Raw genomic sequence first — 17,555 nt, 5'->3', positions numbered from 1 at the left:
TACATTTCAATAGAGGCTATGTAAAGTAAACTTTTTCTTTCATTTACTTAGGAACGATTACCATCTCACCTTGGAAAGACATAATACACTTTTCGTCTTGCTTGGCTGGTACAGACAGACGGTGTTGGCATATGTTAACTTAGTGTCATAGTGAGTGGAAAAAATATCTTTTTCCCCCTGTTTAAATCCTGAAGCTAGTACTATCTGTTTTCACAATATGTAAGATGATGGAATAGTATCTGGCCTTTTATGCAGTAGATTACATCAGTGAAGTTTAAAAGATTTAAAGAGGAAATATTCTTTGTCACTGAAGAAACATTTATAGGCCTCTGTGTCAGTCAGGGTCCCACCAGAGAGAAAGAAATAAAGAAATGAGAGAGAAAGATAATGAGAGGGGGTGGGGCAGAAGCGTGGAAAGAAAGAAGGGAAGGAAAGAGGGAGAGACTGAGGGAGAGGGGGAGAGATCAAGGAGTAGACTTACTCGATTATGGGACGGGCAAGTCTGAAGTCGGTAGGGCTGAGTGGACACTCTTCAGGAGCTGACACTGAGTCCACACCACTGGGGGGTTCCTGTATCTCAGGGAAATAGCAGTTTTGCTGTTAAGGCCTTTCGACTGATTAGATGTAGCCCACCCAGACTGTTAAGGATAATCTTCACTAAAAATCAACTGATGGTAGATGTTAACCACGTCCATCAAGTGCCTTCACAGCAACAAACATTTACTTGAATAGTTGGGCACTATATCCTAGCCAAAAAGACATACAAAGCTGACCATGATAAGACTCATGACTTGAAAGATCTAATGGAGAGAATCATGCTTAGAACAGGACAGAATCAAATGTGTTCTAAAAATGCAGAGGAGTCTGTCTTTTAAAACTAGATTGAAATGCAACGCATATTAGAAAGCTACCATGTGCCTAGTACAAAAATAATTCAGAGAGAAGAAAATTCTGAATGGAACCTAAATTCGTACATGACACAAGAAGCATCACCACCCAATCCAAAATGGATAAGATCATGGAGGAAATTGCCCTGGAAAAATTGGATACCTAGATAAAAATTAACTTTGGCTCTATACTCCAAAATGTATCTGAGTTCTTTCAAAAATTAAATATGGAAATCCTGATAAAATGGCTAGAGTGTCAAAGCATCTAATACTCTCCACCAAACTCCTGCTATAACACTAACTCCCACCACCACAAGTAAAATGTAAAATGTTTGATAAAAGCAACAAGTAAATGAAAAAATAAGTAACCTTTGTTCAGCACTGAAAATTAGCCGGGTTCTTATGCACTCTCACAAATTTTGAAGCACTACTGTTTCAGAGAGTACATACAGAATCATAATGAAAGAGGCAATGAGTCCAACACAACCAGCAAAGACTCCAAACCAATCCCGCATAATAGGAAATCCTAATGAAGATTCCAGGACCTTCTTTTTCAGAAAGTTGGGAAAGGAATTTGCCATAAGCAAAGCAAAAATAACCTTGGTGTTATTGAGGGCTTCCTCCTTCCCTGGAGAGTTGCAGCAAATTATATCAGACATAGAATCTCTCATTAGGTAAAGCGAGGGGGAAAAACAAATGAGTAAGAAAAGTGATAAACTGGATACGGAGAGGTTATAACGTTGAAAAGAATATTTAATAAAATTCTAAACCAAAAAATTAAGAAATATACATAAAATAATTGAACTTTATGAACAAAATGGTTCAACAATAAACCAGTAAGAATTTATGTTGACCAAAAATATTAATTCCAGGACATGCACCAGATGTAGATAGTTTTAGGTGCAAATAGTTTTCCCAGAATTTAGAAATATATAAAAAAAACCTCAATTTTTGCATCAAACATACTCTAAAAATTAAAAAAAACAACAAAATAGGCACAAAATGGGAAAACTTCTTGTCAATTTCACTTAAGAAAAAAATATGCAAAAAGGTGAACAAAATATCACCAAATCAAACCTTACAATACATTCTCATTCCTAGATAAATTCTAGCATTGCAATGACCTTTATTCAACAATGAAAATATCATTAATATATTGATCATACCAACGGTTGAAAGGAAAAGCATAGAATCATCTTAATAGATGCTGAAGAGACATTTAGATGAACTCAACAAATACTCCTAATTATTTAAGTGATGTATACCAGAATTGAAATACAATACAAAGACACATCTATAACAAGATACAAAATATTTAGAGGTACCTGGGTGGCTCACTTGGTTAAGCAACAGCCTCTTGATTTCAGTTCAGGTCATGATCTCACGGTTTTATGAGTTCAAGCCCTGCATCAGGCTGTGCTGTCAGTGTGTAGCCTGCTTGGGATTGTCTCCCTTCCTCTTTCTCTGCCCTCTTCCACTCACATGGACATGCATGCATACTCTCTCTCTCTCAAAATAAATAAACTTAAAATTTTGTTTTAACAAACCATAAGGAAAGCTATCCTGAAGAGGCATATTTTCAAGGATAAGAAAAAGTGTCTATTATCAAAATCTTTATTTAACATTGCTCAGATTTTCCATATTATTCAATGAGACAAGATAGATTGACACAAACGATTACTTCTTGTTTGTGTATGTCTACCACTTTATTTGAAAATCCAGTTAGTGATTTAACATGATGGTTCTTTTCTTAAAGCAGGTAACTGAGGCCTAGAATTGCCACCATGCCCGCTTAGGCAATCCAGAAGCCATTGTTTTAAAGTCTATTAATTTCAGAAGCAAGAAAGAACATTCTTCTTATCAATAAATGTATTTTTCAACCATAAAGCAAGAGAATAAACTGAAAATGGCAATGAATAAGAGTTTCCACTCTAGGAAAGGAAGAAAAGGCTATACTACCCCCCTTTAAAGCATAGCCCAAAACTTCATAACCCAACTTCATTCAGATCTCATTGGCTATAGTTTAGTCACATGACCATATATAGCTACTCAGGGGCTGGGAAATATATTCCTTAGCTTCCCTGAGTCCAAAAGTCTATTACTGGGAATAGGAGTGAGTAGATACTGAGAAAAAAAACTTGCAGTTTATATAACCTATGTAAGATATACATACAAGTAACAGAAATAATAAATGCCACAAAAGAAAAATTGGCAGGCATTAGCAAGAAATTCTAGAAAGAAGAAAGAAAGATTAAAATCACTTTAAAATTAAATCTACCTAGTAATGCAAGAAATACAAATTGGAAATAACCATATACATCTTAGTTCAGACTGCTGTAACAATGTACCTTAGACTGGGTGGCTTATCAACAACAGAAATTGATTTCTCACAGTTAAGGAGGCTGGAAATCTGAGATCAGGGTGCAGCATGGGTAGGTTGTGGTAAGGGCCCTCATCAGGATTGTGACCAACTTCTCATCCTCACATGGGAGAAAGAAAACAAACTAGCTCTCTGGACTCCTTTCATAAGGGCACTAATGCCATGAAGCCCTCATGACCCAATAAATAACTCCTCAAAGGCCCTACCTCCAAATGTCATCACATGAGGATTAGAATTCAACATATGAACTTCAGGGGACAAAACATTCAGTATATAACAATATACATATTTCTATCAAATTAAAAATATAAATTAGCATACCTTCTGTCATCATGACTTCAGTGAGATGTGCATTCCCATAAACTGTTGGGATGAATGCAAACAGGAACCACCTAGAGAAAAAGAAGTTGGTCCTGTGTCTCTAGAGTATTAGCATATGCAATCTTTTTGTTGAAGCACTTTCATTTCTAGAAATTGACCTTAAGGTAACAATAATAAATGAGGTAAAAGATTTTCATAAGAGAACACTCATTGTAACCTTATTTACAATAGCAAAAACTTTAAAATCTGAATGTCCAACAGGAGAAATGATAAAAATAATTAAGATAGGGACAAATATTGGAATGGTAATCAGTTAACTCACTATAATTCTTTTATGGAGAAGTTCGATTCAAGATGGTGGCATAGGAAGATCCTGAGTTCATTCCTTTCCATGGATACAACAAATATATAACTGGATATGAAATAATTGCTTCTATAAAACCCCAAAAACTCGACGAACTGAGTCTTTACAAAAAAGTCAAAAAGGACAGCATTGAGGCAGGTAAGAGAGAGAGAGAAACGTCTTACCAAAACAACAACAACAACAACAAAACAAAAAAACCCAAACAAATAAAAATAAAAATAAAAATAAACTAACCCCAGGAACTATGTGTCAAAAATATTAAACTTCTCTTTTGAGGAGTAAGAGGTTTGTATCACATCAGGTACTCCAACAGTTAGATCCTTCATGAGAAAGATAAGCCACTTAAATACTGGGTTTTCAGACCCAGTGGGGATTATATGCAGGAACCATAGGGAACAAAGAACTCACTCTTATAGGGCTTGCAAGCAGACTCACTCAACTTGGGACCCAGAAAAAAAAAAAAAAAACAATTTGAAAACTGCCTAGGGCATATGTGAAGGAAATCAATTTGCTAACCTTAAAATGACCACCAGAGCAACAGAAAACTGTTGGGACTTTCTCCAGAGATGGAGACATGGAGGGGGGGTGCCATGTTTGTGACCTTATCATACCTTGCTAATGTTAGCCTTGGCACCACTTTGGAACTATCCCTGTAACATGCTAGAGCTGGAGGGCATGCTCAGCTGAGAACCCGAGCCACTACTACAGTGAAACCATGTGTCACAGTTATGTCAGGTGCTTGCCCTGCCAATCCTCATGCTATATATATGGCCCTGCTACAGCAGATAGGTACACACACCTCACATAGGGTATGCCCCTTGAGCTCCCAACCTTGGTGGTCAGAGGGGACTGCACTTTTAGGCTCTACATGACATCTCCTACATAAGACCGTTCCTTCAAGACTGAGAGAGATAGGTGTTTTCTTTATAAATAGAAATAAACACAGAGAGTCAAACAAAATGAGGAGACAGGGGCATATGTTCCAAACAAAAGAATAAGACAAAACATCAGAAAAAGACATTCATGAAATAGAGATAAGCAATCTACCTGAAACAGTGTTCAAAGGGATAGTCATAAAGATGCTCACTAAACTTGGGAGAAGACTAGATAAACACACTGAGATCCTCAACAAAGAGAAAGAATATCTAAGTTGAAAACATAAGTTATAGAGCTGAAAAATATAACTGAACTGTAAAAATACACTAGAGGGGTTCAACAGCAGACTGGATGAAGCCAAAGACTGGATAATTGAGCTGGAGGACAACGCAATAGAACTCACCCAGACAGAACAGAAAGAAAAAATAAATGGGAAAAAAATGAAGATAAATTAAAGGACCTTTGTCACGACATCAAGCAGAATAACATTCATATGATATGGGTCCCAGAAAGAGAAGAAATAGAGAAAGGGCCAGAAAACTTAGGTGAAGAAGTAATGGGTGAAAACTCACCTCATCTGAAGAAGAAAATGGATGTACAGGTCCAGGAACCCCAGAGAATTTCAAATAAGATGAACCTAAATAGATGACACATAATTACAATGGTAAAAGTTGAAGAGAGGCTCTTAAAAGCAGCAAGAGAAAAACAGCTTATTATATACAAGGGAAACCCCATCAGGCTACCAGCAGATTTTTCAGTAGAAACTTTGTAGGCCAGAAGAGAGTGACATGACATTTTTGAAGTGCTGAAAAAGACTTCCATCCAAGAATTCTGCACCCAGCAAGGTTATCGTCCAGAATTTAAAACAAAAGAAAAAAAGAAAAAAGAAAGATGAAGGGTATGCCAGACAAGCAAAGGCTAATGGAGTGTGTCCCAACTAAACTGGCCACACAAGAAATCTGAAAGGGACTTCTCCAAACTGAAAAGAAATGACACTAATTAATAATAAGAAAACATAAGGAAGTAAAAGTTTCCCTGGAAAAGGTAAATATATAGTAAAAGCAGAGGACCAATTACTTATAAAGCAAGTATGAAGGTTAAAAGACAAAAATAATAAAATTAACTACATTAACTAGTTAAAGGATACATAAAATTTAAAAAAAGATTTAATATGTGATATCAAAAATACAAAACATGGGCCATTTGCTAAATATTAGCAAACCATATTCAACATTACATTCAAAGGATCATGTACCATGATCAAGTGGGATTTAGTCCAGAAATGTAAGGGTACTTCAACATCTGCAAATTAACCACATTAACAGATAAAGGATAAAACTCATATGATCAACTTAATAGATGCAGAAAGAGTATCTGACAAAATTCAACATCCGGTTATGATAAAAATCCTCAACAAAGTAGGTAGAGAGGGAGTGTACCTAAATATATTTAAGGCCATATTATAAAACTTATAGCTAACATCACACTCAATGGTGAAAAGTGAAAATTTTTCTTCCAAGATCAGGAACAAGATAGAGATGCTCACTCTCACTTTTGTTCAATATAGTATTGAAGTCCTAGATAGAGCAATTAGGTAAGAAAAAATTTTTTAAACACCCAAATCAGAAAAAAAAAGTAAAACTGTCCCTATTTTGCAGATGACATGATGCTATACATAGAAAATTCTAAGGACTTTTTAAAATTTTTTTGATGCTTATTTATTATTTAAAAAATTTTTTTAAATATGAAATTTATTGTCAAATTGGTTTCCATACAACACCCAGTGAGCGGCTGATGTCAGAGAGGTTTTTTTCCTGCTTTCTCCTCTAGGATTTTTATGCTTTCCTGTCTCACATTCAGGTCCTTTATCCATTTTGAGTTTATTTTTGTGAATGATGTAAGAAAGTGGTCTAGTTTCATCCTTCTGCATGTTGCTGTCCAGTTCTCCCAGCACCATTTGTTAAAGAGACTGTCTTTTGCCATTGGATATTCTTTCCTGCTTTGTCAAAAATTAGGTGGCCATACGTTTGTGGGTCTAGTTCTGGAGTTTCTATTCTATTCCATTGGTCTATGTGTCTGTTTTTGTGCCAATACCATGCTGTCTTGATGATGACAGCTTTGTAGTAGAGGCTAAAGTCTGGGATTGTGATGCCTCCTGCTTTGGTCTTCTTCTTCAAAATTACTTTGGCTATTCGGGGCCTTTTGTGGTTCCATACAAATTTTAGGATTACTTGCTCTAGCTTCGAGAACAATGCTGGTGCAATTTTGATTGGGATTGCATTGAATGTGTAGATATCTTTGGGTAGTATTGACATTTTGACAATATTTATTTTTCCATCCATGAGCACGGAATGTCTTTCCATTTCTTTAAATCTTCTTCAATTACCTTCATAAGCTTTCTAAAGTTTTCAGCATACAGATCCTTTACATCTTTGGTTAGATTTATTCCTAGGTACTTTATGCTTCTTGGTGCAATTGTGAATGGGATCAGTTTCTTTATTTGTCTTTCTGTTGCTTCATTGTTAGTGTATAAGAATGCAACTGATTTCCGTACATTGATTTTGTATCCTGCAACTTTGCTGAATTCCTGTATCAGTTCTAGCAGACTTTTGGTGGAGTCTATCGGATTTTCCATGTATAATATCATGTCATCTGCAAAAAGTGAAAGCTTGACTTCATCTTTGCTAATTTGGATGCCTTTGATTTCCTTTTGTTGTCTGATTGCTGATGCTAGAACTTCCAACACTATGTTAAACAACAGCGGTGAGAGTGGGCATCCCTGTCGTGTTCCTGATCTCAGGGAGAAAGCTCTCAGTTTTTCCCCGTTGAGGATGATGTTAGCTGTGGGCTTTTCATAAATGGCTTTGATGATCTTTAAGTATGTTCCTTCTATCCCGACTTTCTCAAGGGTTTTTATTAAAAAAGGGTGCTGAATTTTGTCAAATGCCTTTTCTGCATCCATTGACAGGATCCTATGGTTCTTATCTTTTCTTTTATTAATGTGATGTATCACGTTGATTGATTTGCAAATGTTGAACCAGCCCTGTATCCCAGGAATGAATCCCACGTGATAATGGTGAATAATTCTTTTTATATGCTGTTGAATTCGATTTGCTAGTATCTTATTGAGAATTTTTGCATCCATATTCATCAGGGATATTGGCCTGTAGTTCTCTTTTTTTACTGGGTCTCTGTCTGGTTTAGGAATCAAAGTACTACTGGCTTCATAGAATGAGTCTGGAAGTTTTCCTTCCCTTTCTATTTCTTGGAATAGCTTGAGAAGGATAGGTATTATCTCTGCTTTAAACGTCTGGTAGAACTCCCCTGGGAAGCCATCTGGTCCTGGACTCTTATTTGTTGGGAGATTTTTGATAACTGATTCAATTTCTTCGCTGGTTATGGGTCTGTTCAAGCTTTCTATTTCCTCCTGACTGAGTTTTGGAAGAGTGTGGGTGTTTAAAATTTGTCCATTTCTTCCAGGTTGTCCAATTTGTTGGCATATAATTTTGCATAGTATTCCCTGATAATTGCTTGTGTTTCTGAGGGATTGGTTGTAATAATTCCATTTTCATTCATGATTTTATCTATTTTGGTCATCTCCCTCTTTTTGAGAAACCTGGCTATAGGTTTATCAATTTTGTTTATTTTTTCAAAAAAACAATTCTTGGTTTCATTGATCTGCTCTACAGTTTTTTTAGATTCTATATTGTTTATCTGTTCTGATCTTTATTATTTCTCTTCTTCTGCTGGGTTTGGGGTGTCTTTGCTGTTTTGCTTCTATTTCCTTTAGGTGTGCCTGTTAGATTTTGTATTTGGGATTTTTCTTGTTTCTTGAGATAGGCCTGGATTGCAATGTATTTTCCTCTCAGGACTGCCTTTGCTGCATCCCAAAGCATTTGGGTTGTTGTATTTTCATTTTCATTTGTTTCCATGTATTTTTTAATTTCTTCTTTAATTGCCTGGTTGACCCATTCATTCTTTAGTAGGGTGTTCTTTAACCTCCATGCTTTTGGAGGTTTTCCAGACTTTTTCCTGTGGTTGATTTCAAGCTTCATAGCATTGTGGTCTAAAAGTAGGCATGGTATGATCTCAATTCTTGTATACTTATGAAGGGCTGTTTTGTGACCCAGTATGTGATCTATCTTGGAGAATGTTCCATGTGCACTCGAGAAGAATGTATATTCTGTTGCTTTGGGATGCAGAGTTCTAAATATATCTGTCAAGTCCATCTCGTCCAATGTATCATTCAGGGCCCTTGCTTCTTTATTGACCCTGTGTCTAGATGATCTATCCATTGCAGTAAGTTGAGTATTAAAGTCCCCTGCAATTATCACATTATTACCAATAAGGTTGCTTATGTTTGTGATTCATTGTTTTATATATTTGGGGGCTCCCGTATTCGGTGCATAGACATTTATAATTGTTAGCTCTTCCTGATGGATAGACCCTGTAACTATTACATAATGCCCTTCTTCATCTCTTGTTATAGCCTTTAATGTAAAGTCTAGTTTGTCTGATATAAGTATGGCTACTCCAGCTTTCTTTTGACTTCCAGTAGCATGATAGATAGTTCTCCATCCCCTCACTTTCAATCTGAAGGTGTCCTAAAGTCTGAAATGAGCCTCTTGTAGACAGCAAATAAATGGGTCTTGTTTTTTTATCCATTCTGATACCCTATGTCTTTTGGTTGGAGCACTTAGTCCATTTACATTCAGTGTTATTATAGAAAGATACGGGTTTAGAGTCATTGTGATGTCTGTAGGTTTCATGCTTGTAGTGATGTCTCTGGTATTTTGTGGTCCTTGCAACATTTCACTCACAGAATCCCCCTTAGGATCTCTTGTAGGGCTGGTTTAGTGGTGATGAATTCCTTCAGTTTTTGTTTGTTTGGGAAGACCTTTATCTCTCCTTTTATTCTGAATGACAGACTTGCTGGATAAAGGATTCTCAGCTACATATTTTTTCCATTCATCACATTGAAGATTTCCTGCCATTCCTTTCTGGCCTGCCATGTTTCAGTAGATAGATCCGTCATTAGTCTTATCGGTCTCCCTTTATATATTAGAGTGTATTTATCCCTAGCTGCTTTCAGAATTTTCTCTTTATGCTTGTATTTTGCCAGTTTCACTATGATATGTTATGCAGAAGATCGATTGAAGTTACGTTTGAAGGGAGTTCTCTGCGCCTCTTGGATTTCAATGCCTGTTTCCTTCCCCAGATGAGGGAAGTTCTCAGCTATGATTTGTTCAAGTACACCTTCAGCCCCTTTCTCTCTCTCTTCCTCTTCTGGAATCCCTATTATACAGATATTGTTCTGTTTGATTGCATCACTTAGTTCTCTAATTCTCCCCTCATACTCCTGGATGTTTTTTTTATCTCTCTTTTTTCTCAGCTTCTCCTTTTTTCATAATTTTATCTTCTAATTCACCTATTCTGTGCTCTGCCTCTTCAATCCTTGCTATGGCCGCCTCCATTTTATTTTGCACCTCATTTATAGCAGTTTTTAGCTCCTCATGACTATTTCTTAGTCCCTTGATCTCTGTAGCAATAGATTCTCTGCTGTCCTCTATACTTTTATCAAGCCCAGTGATTAATTCTATGACTATTATTCTAAATTCATGGTCCATTATATAGCTTAAGTTGTTTTTGATCAATTCCTTAGCTGTAGCTACTTCCTGGAGTTTCTTTTGAGGAGAATTCTTCCATTTCTTCATTTTGGAGAGTCCCTGGAGTGGTGCAGAACTGTGGGGCACTTCCCCTGTGCTGTCTGGAGTAACTTGTGTTGGTGGGCAGGGCCACAGTCAGACCCGATGTCTGTCCCCAGCCCACCACTGGGGCCACAGTCAGACTGGTGTGTACCTTATCTTCCCCTCTCCCAGGGGCAGGACTCATTGTGGAGTGGTGTGGCCCCTGTCTGGGCTACTTGGACACTGCCAGGCTTGTGGTGCTGCTTTGATGGGATCTGGCGTATTAGCCAAGGGGATCTAAAAGGTGCACAGGGGGCGGGAGGGGCAGGCTTAGCTCACTTTGCCATAGGTGGTCCCCTGTGGGAGGGGCCCTGCAGCACCAGGAGGGAGGCAGACCCATTGGACTGATGGATCCACAGAAGCACAGCGTTGGGCGTTTGTGCAGTGCAAGCAAGTTCAGTGATGGGAACTGGTTCCCTTTGGGATTTCGCCTAGGGATGGGAGAGGGAAATGGCAGTGGCCGGTGCCTTTGTTCCCCGCCAAGCTGAGCTCTGTTTTCTGGGGCTCAACAACTCTCCCTCACAGTGTACTCTTGCCCTCCCACTCTCTAAGCAGAGCTGATGACTTTTAACATTCCAGATGTTAAGTCCCGCTGGCTGTCAGAACTCATGCAGTCCGGCCCCTCCGCTTTTGCAAGTCAGACTTGGGGGCTCTGCCTTGCCAGGAGGGCTGCTCCTTCACTGCCCTGGCTCCTTCCCGCCAGTCCGTGTAGCGCATACCGCCTCTCTGCCCTTCCTACCCTCTTCCGTGGGCCTCTTGTCTACGCTTGGCTCTCGAAAGTCCGTTCTGCTAGTCTTCTGGCTGTTTTCTGGGTTATTTAGGCAGATGTGGGTGGAATCTAAGTGATCAGCAGGACGCGGTGAGCCCAGCGTCCTCCTAAGCTGCCATTTTCTCGATGTTTATTTTTGAGAGAGACAGAGAGAGAGATAGAGCATAAGTGGGGGGAGGGGCAAAGAGAGGGGAGACACAGAATCCGAAGCAGATTCCAGGCTCCAAGCTGTCAGCACAGAGCCCAATGTTGAACTGGAACTCACAAACCGCAAGCTCATGAACTGAGTCGAAGACAGCTGCTCAACTGACTGAGCCACCCAGGTGCCCCAGAAAACTCTAAGGACTTTTGAAAACTTTTAGAACTAATAAATAAAATAAATTCATTAAAAGTTTTTTAAAACTAATTTAAAAAGTTTTAGAACTAATAAATGGATTCAATAAAGTAATAGGGTACAAAATCATCATACAAAAATCTATTATGTTTTGATATGTTAGTAACAACAGAAAGAGAAATTAATAAAGCAATCCCACTTACAACTGCATCAAAACATATATCTAGTAATAACTTTAACCAAGGAGATGAAAGAACTATACACTGACATTTAGAAGAAACTAAAGAAAGAAAGAAATGAAAGGATATTCAGTGCTCATGGCATGAAAAAATTAATACTGTTAAAATGTTCATACCACCAAAAGCAATCTACGGATTTAATACAACCTCCACCAAAATACCAACGGCATTTTTCAGAGAACTAGGACAAAGAAACCTAAAATTTGTATGTAACAACAAAAGACTGAATAACTAAAGTGATCTTGAAAAAGAATAAAGCTGAAGGTATCATGCTCCCTGATTTCAACTTATACTACAAAATTATAATAACCAAAATAGTACAGTATTGGCACAAAAACAGACAGAGAGCAATGGAACTGACCTGAGAGACCAAAATTAAATTCACACATATATGGACAATAAATTGATGACAAAAGAGCCAAGAATATACAATAAAGAAAGGACAGTCTCTTCAATAAATCGCATTATAAAAATGGAGAGCCACATACCAAAGAATGAAACTAGACCACCACTTTATACTGCAAACAAAAATTAAGTCAAAGTGGATTCAAGATGTGAATGTAAGACCTGAAAGCATAAATTTCTAACATAATTGGTAAGAAACATAAGTGGTAAACATTGGATATTGGTTATAGTGATACTTTTGTGGCGCTAACTCCAAAGGTAAAGGAACAAAAGCAAAAATAAATAGACTTAGGGCAAAATAAAAAGCTTCTGCACATCAAAGAAACCATCATCGAAACAAAAAGGCAAGCTACTGAATGGGAGATTTTTGCAACTCATATGTCTGAAAAAAAAATGAATGCCCAAACTATATTAAGAACTCTTACAACTATAAAATAAGAAAAACAAATAACCCAATTTAAAAATGGGCAGAGGATATGAACAGACATTCATCTAAAGAAGACATACAGATGGCCAACAGGCACATGAAAATATGCTAAACACCACTAATCATCAAGGAAATGCAAATCAAAACAACAATGAGATATCACCTCATACCAGTTAGAATGGCTATTATCAAAAAGATAAGAAATAAAGAGGATGTAGAGAAAAGGAAACCCTCAACCCTATTGGTGGGAATGTAATCTGGTGCAGCCTTTATGGAAAACAGTATGGAGATTTCTCAAAAATTACGAATAGAACTACTGTCTGATCCAAAGAAGGTATTTGTCCAAAGAAGACAAAATGCTGTTACAAGAAAACATTTGCTATGTTCATTGCACCATTATTTACAATAGCCAAGATATGGAAACAACCTAAATGCCCCTTACTAGATGAATGAATAGACGTGTATATATGTTATATATATATATACATATATATATATATATATATATATATATATATATACACAATGAAATACTACTCAGCCATAAAAAAAGAATAAAAGCTTGCTGTTTGTGCCAACGCGAATGGAACTTGTAGGTATCATGCTAAGTGAAATAAGTCAGATGGAGAAAGACAATGCCATATGCCCTCATTCAAATCTGGAATCTAAAAAACAACAACAAAAAAATGAGCCAACAAAACAGAACAAAACAAACCCATAGATACAAAGACTAGATTGGTGGTTACCAGAAGGGAAAGGAATAGGGGGTGGGGGTGAGTAAAATGGGTGAAGAGGGTTTATTCTATGGTGATTAACGGCAATTAAACTTTCAGTGGTGATCACTTTGTAGTGCACACAGATGTTAAATTATAATGTTGTGTACTTGAAATAGTCGTATGCACCAATTTTATATCAATAAATAATAATAATACATTTATTTGAAAATTCTTCATCAAAAATAATTTCTACCCAGAAATTAGGGTTAGACACCAGTTACTTGGAAAGTTAACTCTTAAAAAGAAGATGCTATTTCCTGGAGGTATGCTATTTCCAGGATAGATTTTAATATCTAGTACTATACCTTTTGAGCATATGGTCAATTAATTCTAACCATATTGAGTTAATTATATTTATAATTGACATATCATAAAGGTAGCATTTTAATAAAAAGTCATATTTATGTAGAAAATGTGACAAACTTCTCTAGAGACACTATTTAAATAAAAATAAAACTAGGCTATCACAGTCATCCCTAACAGTGGGATCCAAACTGTGAGTGCGTATTAAATCTCACATAAAAATTTTTTCACATAAAAAATTTTAAAATGTTACCAGTACTTAGCCTAGATTGATAAAACAATGAAGAAATTGTATTTTTCATTATAATGTTTTTTACATTTCTATGTTTTCTACAGTGTACATGGCTTACTTAAATCAGAAAATCAATGATATATTCAAAACTATGAATTAAAGATTACTACTTTCCTCCAAACTCAGCAGATGGTCAGGAAATAATTAGTCTTCATTTCCTCAGTTCACAATTGATCTCTAGTAGCTAATTGTTAATATCTTGTCTCACTTCTCTTTTTACTTAACTTTTTCATTTAAAATCTTGATAAATACTTAAAAATATAAGATTCATATTAAAGGAAATGCCCTTATTTATCCTAAGCTTTCTTTGGTTGATACAATGTTTTTCAGTGCAAAACCTTACCCATTTGCAAAGTGATTTATTCATTATCTTCTCTTTGAGCTCAAGTAGCCAGAAATTAATTCTTTACCTTCATGATTATTTTTCATAACAGTCGCTGGCTTCAACTTTTGTTTTTACCAAGTGGAATCATGAGGAAGAAAGTTAAAGGTGAAAAGGTCGTTTCATGGATATGAAAAGCATATCGAAAGTAATCACAGGATAACAAAGGTTAACATTCCCGACTGTGCTGTCTACTGTTCTATGTGCTTAGTAGTCATTAGCTCATCGAGTCCTCCCTGAACCCACTGATAGAGGTACTATCATTAGCTTCATTGTCTAGGTAAGGAATCTGAAGCACAGAGAGTTTACATACTTGACCGGGTTTGCCCAGCAGTAAGGGATAGCATGGGACCCAATCCTAGGCAACTGTGCCCCCTAACTGCACAGTTGCCACGATGTAATGCTGTCTCATCGCATCGAGAACACCAACAGAATAACGTGTAAGTTTTCAACAACTCAGCCTTTGGTGAAAGAAAGTTGCATCCTCCTTTATTGGCTAAAGGAAACAAATTGCTTGTATGTTGATACCATCTAGAGAGAGTCTCTAGTTTTTACTTGTAGTGGATCTGCTGTGGTACATTAGGTAACTTTGCCAGGATCCAATCATGGGAATGACAGAGGGAATATCAGATTCAGAAGTGACATAGTTGGTCAGTGTCAAGAACAATAACAAAACATTGTATCCCCTTGAGTGGTAAGTACCATATAACATCAAGATATGCATTCATTAGAGTGTATCTCTGTGTGTGTGTGTGTGTGTGTGTGTGTGTGTGTGTGTGTGTGTGTATCTGATGCTGTGTATCTGTCCGTCAGAGTATCTTCCCCAATTCATCATCCAACTTGACATGCAGACCTGCAAAAATGCTCTAGACAAAGGGTGTCCTGTCAATTGATCTGTTGGTTTCTGTAGTAACAGCACATTTTCCGTGCACAGCCCAGTATTTTAGAATTAAGAGCATAGTACAAAAAAGATACAATCTTCAGTTAAATGTCCGTAAAATCATCGAGCTGTGTCACAAGCAGCTTTTATGATTCTCAAAAAATAACGTCAGAATCACTGGGGCAATAAAACAATTGCACTTGTATAACTGACATTTGTTGAGGTGAGATAAATGTTCCTTCACACTCACAAAGCAACATATCTAAAGTAGCAGTTCAGAGTGAAGATGTGTGTGTGTGTGTGTGTGTGTGTGTGTGTGCAGGTGTGCGTGCACCTGCAACTAGTTGGTCTAATAATTAAAACACAGCTATTGTGTGTTGTGATGCTCTGGCCTAATTAATGCATATATACATGTCTGATAACATTGCCTAGTAATCAAGTGCATATGCCTGATGAATTCTCTTTAATTGCAAGAAGCTGAAAATAAAGCTATTTCTCAAGCTTTTGGTGTCTTCAGGCCATTTCTTCAAGTGCCGTAGCATCAGGCTCTCAGATGCTTTACATGCCTTTTATATTCAATTCAGAGCTTGACTGAAGTCTAATTATATTTTACATGAGACTGAAGGAGGAACGCTAAAGTGGTTTGGAAAGTCTCAGCAAATATCTTAGACCATGTTCCAGAGATAGTTTTAATATGTCCAGGATGATTTTACCAATATGCCCTATTGGTTTTTATGTAGCAACTACTAGTTTCATAGTAGCTAAAAAAAGTAAATAAACAAAAATTTTAAAAAGTAAGATCTGGAAAAAATTATTCTGAAATATGAAAATAACTAAAACTAAAAATTTTAAATTATATCATTTCTGCAAACAGCATTATGTCATTCTGTATGCTGCAATTCAATTATAAGTGTAGTTGTCTTCAAAAATTGAAGGAGTCTGGTTGCCTAAGTATTCTTCAGACATTAAAGTCTGGGAGTTAATCATCTAACGTACATGAATCATCCAGGCCTGCAGAAAAGATGACTAGTTTGGATTTAATTAATTTCTAAACCTGGCCCCTACCTCCAGTTAAATGAGGACAACCAGAATGAAATAGTTATGGAAGTTCTACTACAAAACTAAAACATTTGTTAAGATGCTGAACCTTATGCTATATTCATGCACACAGCATGAATACCCCACCCCTCACCAATACTTCTTTTTTATTAGCAATACTCACTTCCATTGGGTCCATGGTTTTGATCTTGGCTGTACATCAGAACCACACATAAGATTTTTAAACAATGCATACCCAAAAGGAATAAATCAACAAAACTAAAAGGCAGCCGATGGAGTGGGAAAAGATATTTGCAAATGACATATCAGATAAAGGGCTAGTATCCAAAACCTATAAAGACCTCACCAAACTCCACACCCGAAAAACAAATAATCCAGTGAAGAAATGGGCAGAAGACATGAATAGACACTTCTCTAAAGAAGACATCCAGATGGCCAACAGACGCATGAAAAGATGCTTAACGTTACTCATCATCAGTGAATTACAAATCAAAACCACACTCAGATACCGCCTCACGCCAGTCAGAGTGGCTAAAATGAACAAATTAGAGACTATAGATGCTGGCGAGGATGTGAAGAAATGGGAACCCTCTTGCACTGTTGGTGGGAATGCAAACTGGTGCAGCCACTCTAGAAAAGTGTGGAGGTTCCTCAAAAAATTAAAAATAGAACTACCCTATGATCCAGCAATAGCACTGCTAGGAATTTACCCAACTGATACAGGAGTGCTGATTCATAGGGGCACATGTACCCCAATGTTTATAGCAGCACTTTCAACAATAGCCAAATTATGGAAAGATTCTAAATGTCCATCAACTGACAAATGGATAAAGAAGATGTGGTTTATATATACAATGGAATACTACTTGGCAATGAGAAAGAATGAAATCTGGCCATTTTTAGCAATGTGGATAGAACTGGAGGGTATTACGCTAAGTGAAATAAATCAGTCAGAGAAAGACAGATACCATATGTTTTCATTCATATGTGGATCTTGAGAAACTTAACACAAGACCGTGGGGGATGAGAGGGGGGAAAAAGTTACAGAGAGGGAAGGAGGCAAACCATAAGAGACTCATGGATACTGAGAACAAACTGAGGGTTGATGGGGGGT

At 37.0% G+C, this 17,555-nt stretch overlaps 1 long non-coding RNA gene across 1 annotated transcript in view; it reads right to left on the bottom strand.

Moving 5' to 3' along the window:
* Positions 1 to 407: 407 nt before the first annotated feature.
* LOC123384784 overlaps positions 408 to 17,555 on the bottom strand; it is a 33,556-nt gene continuing 16,408 nt past the window's right edge. Inside the window, exons 3-5 of the long non-coding RNA XR_006596336.1 lie at positions 5,401 to 5,465; positions 3,589 to 3,659; positions 408 to 570 (exon numbers count right to left, since the gene is read on the bottom strand). This is a non-coding gene — a long non-coding RNA (uncharacterized LOC123384784). The remainder of the gene's footprint in view (positions 571 to 3,588; positions 3,660 to 5,400; positions 5,466 to 17,555) is intronic.

The sequence above is a fragment of the Felis catus genome, chromosome B1, assembly GCF_018350175.1.
Source record: "Felis catus isolate Fca126 chromosome B1, F.catus_Fca126_mat1.0, whole genome shotgun sequence".
Classification (NCBI taxonomy): domain Eukaryota; kingdom Metazoa; phylum Chordata; class Mammalia; order Carnivora; family Felidae; genus Felis; species Felis catus.
This window is presented reverse-complemented; position numbering and strand designations above follow the sequence as displayed.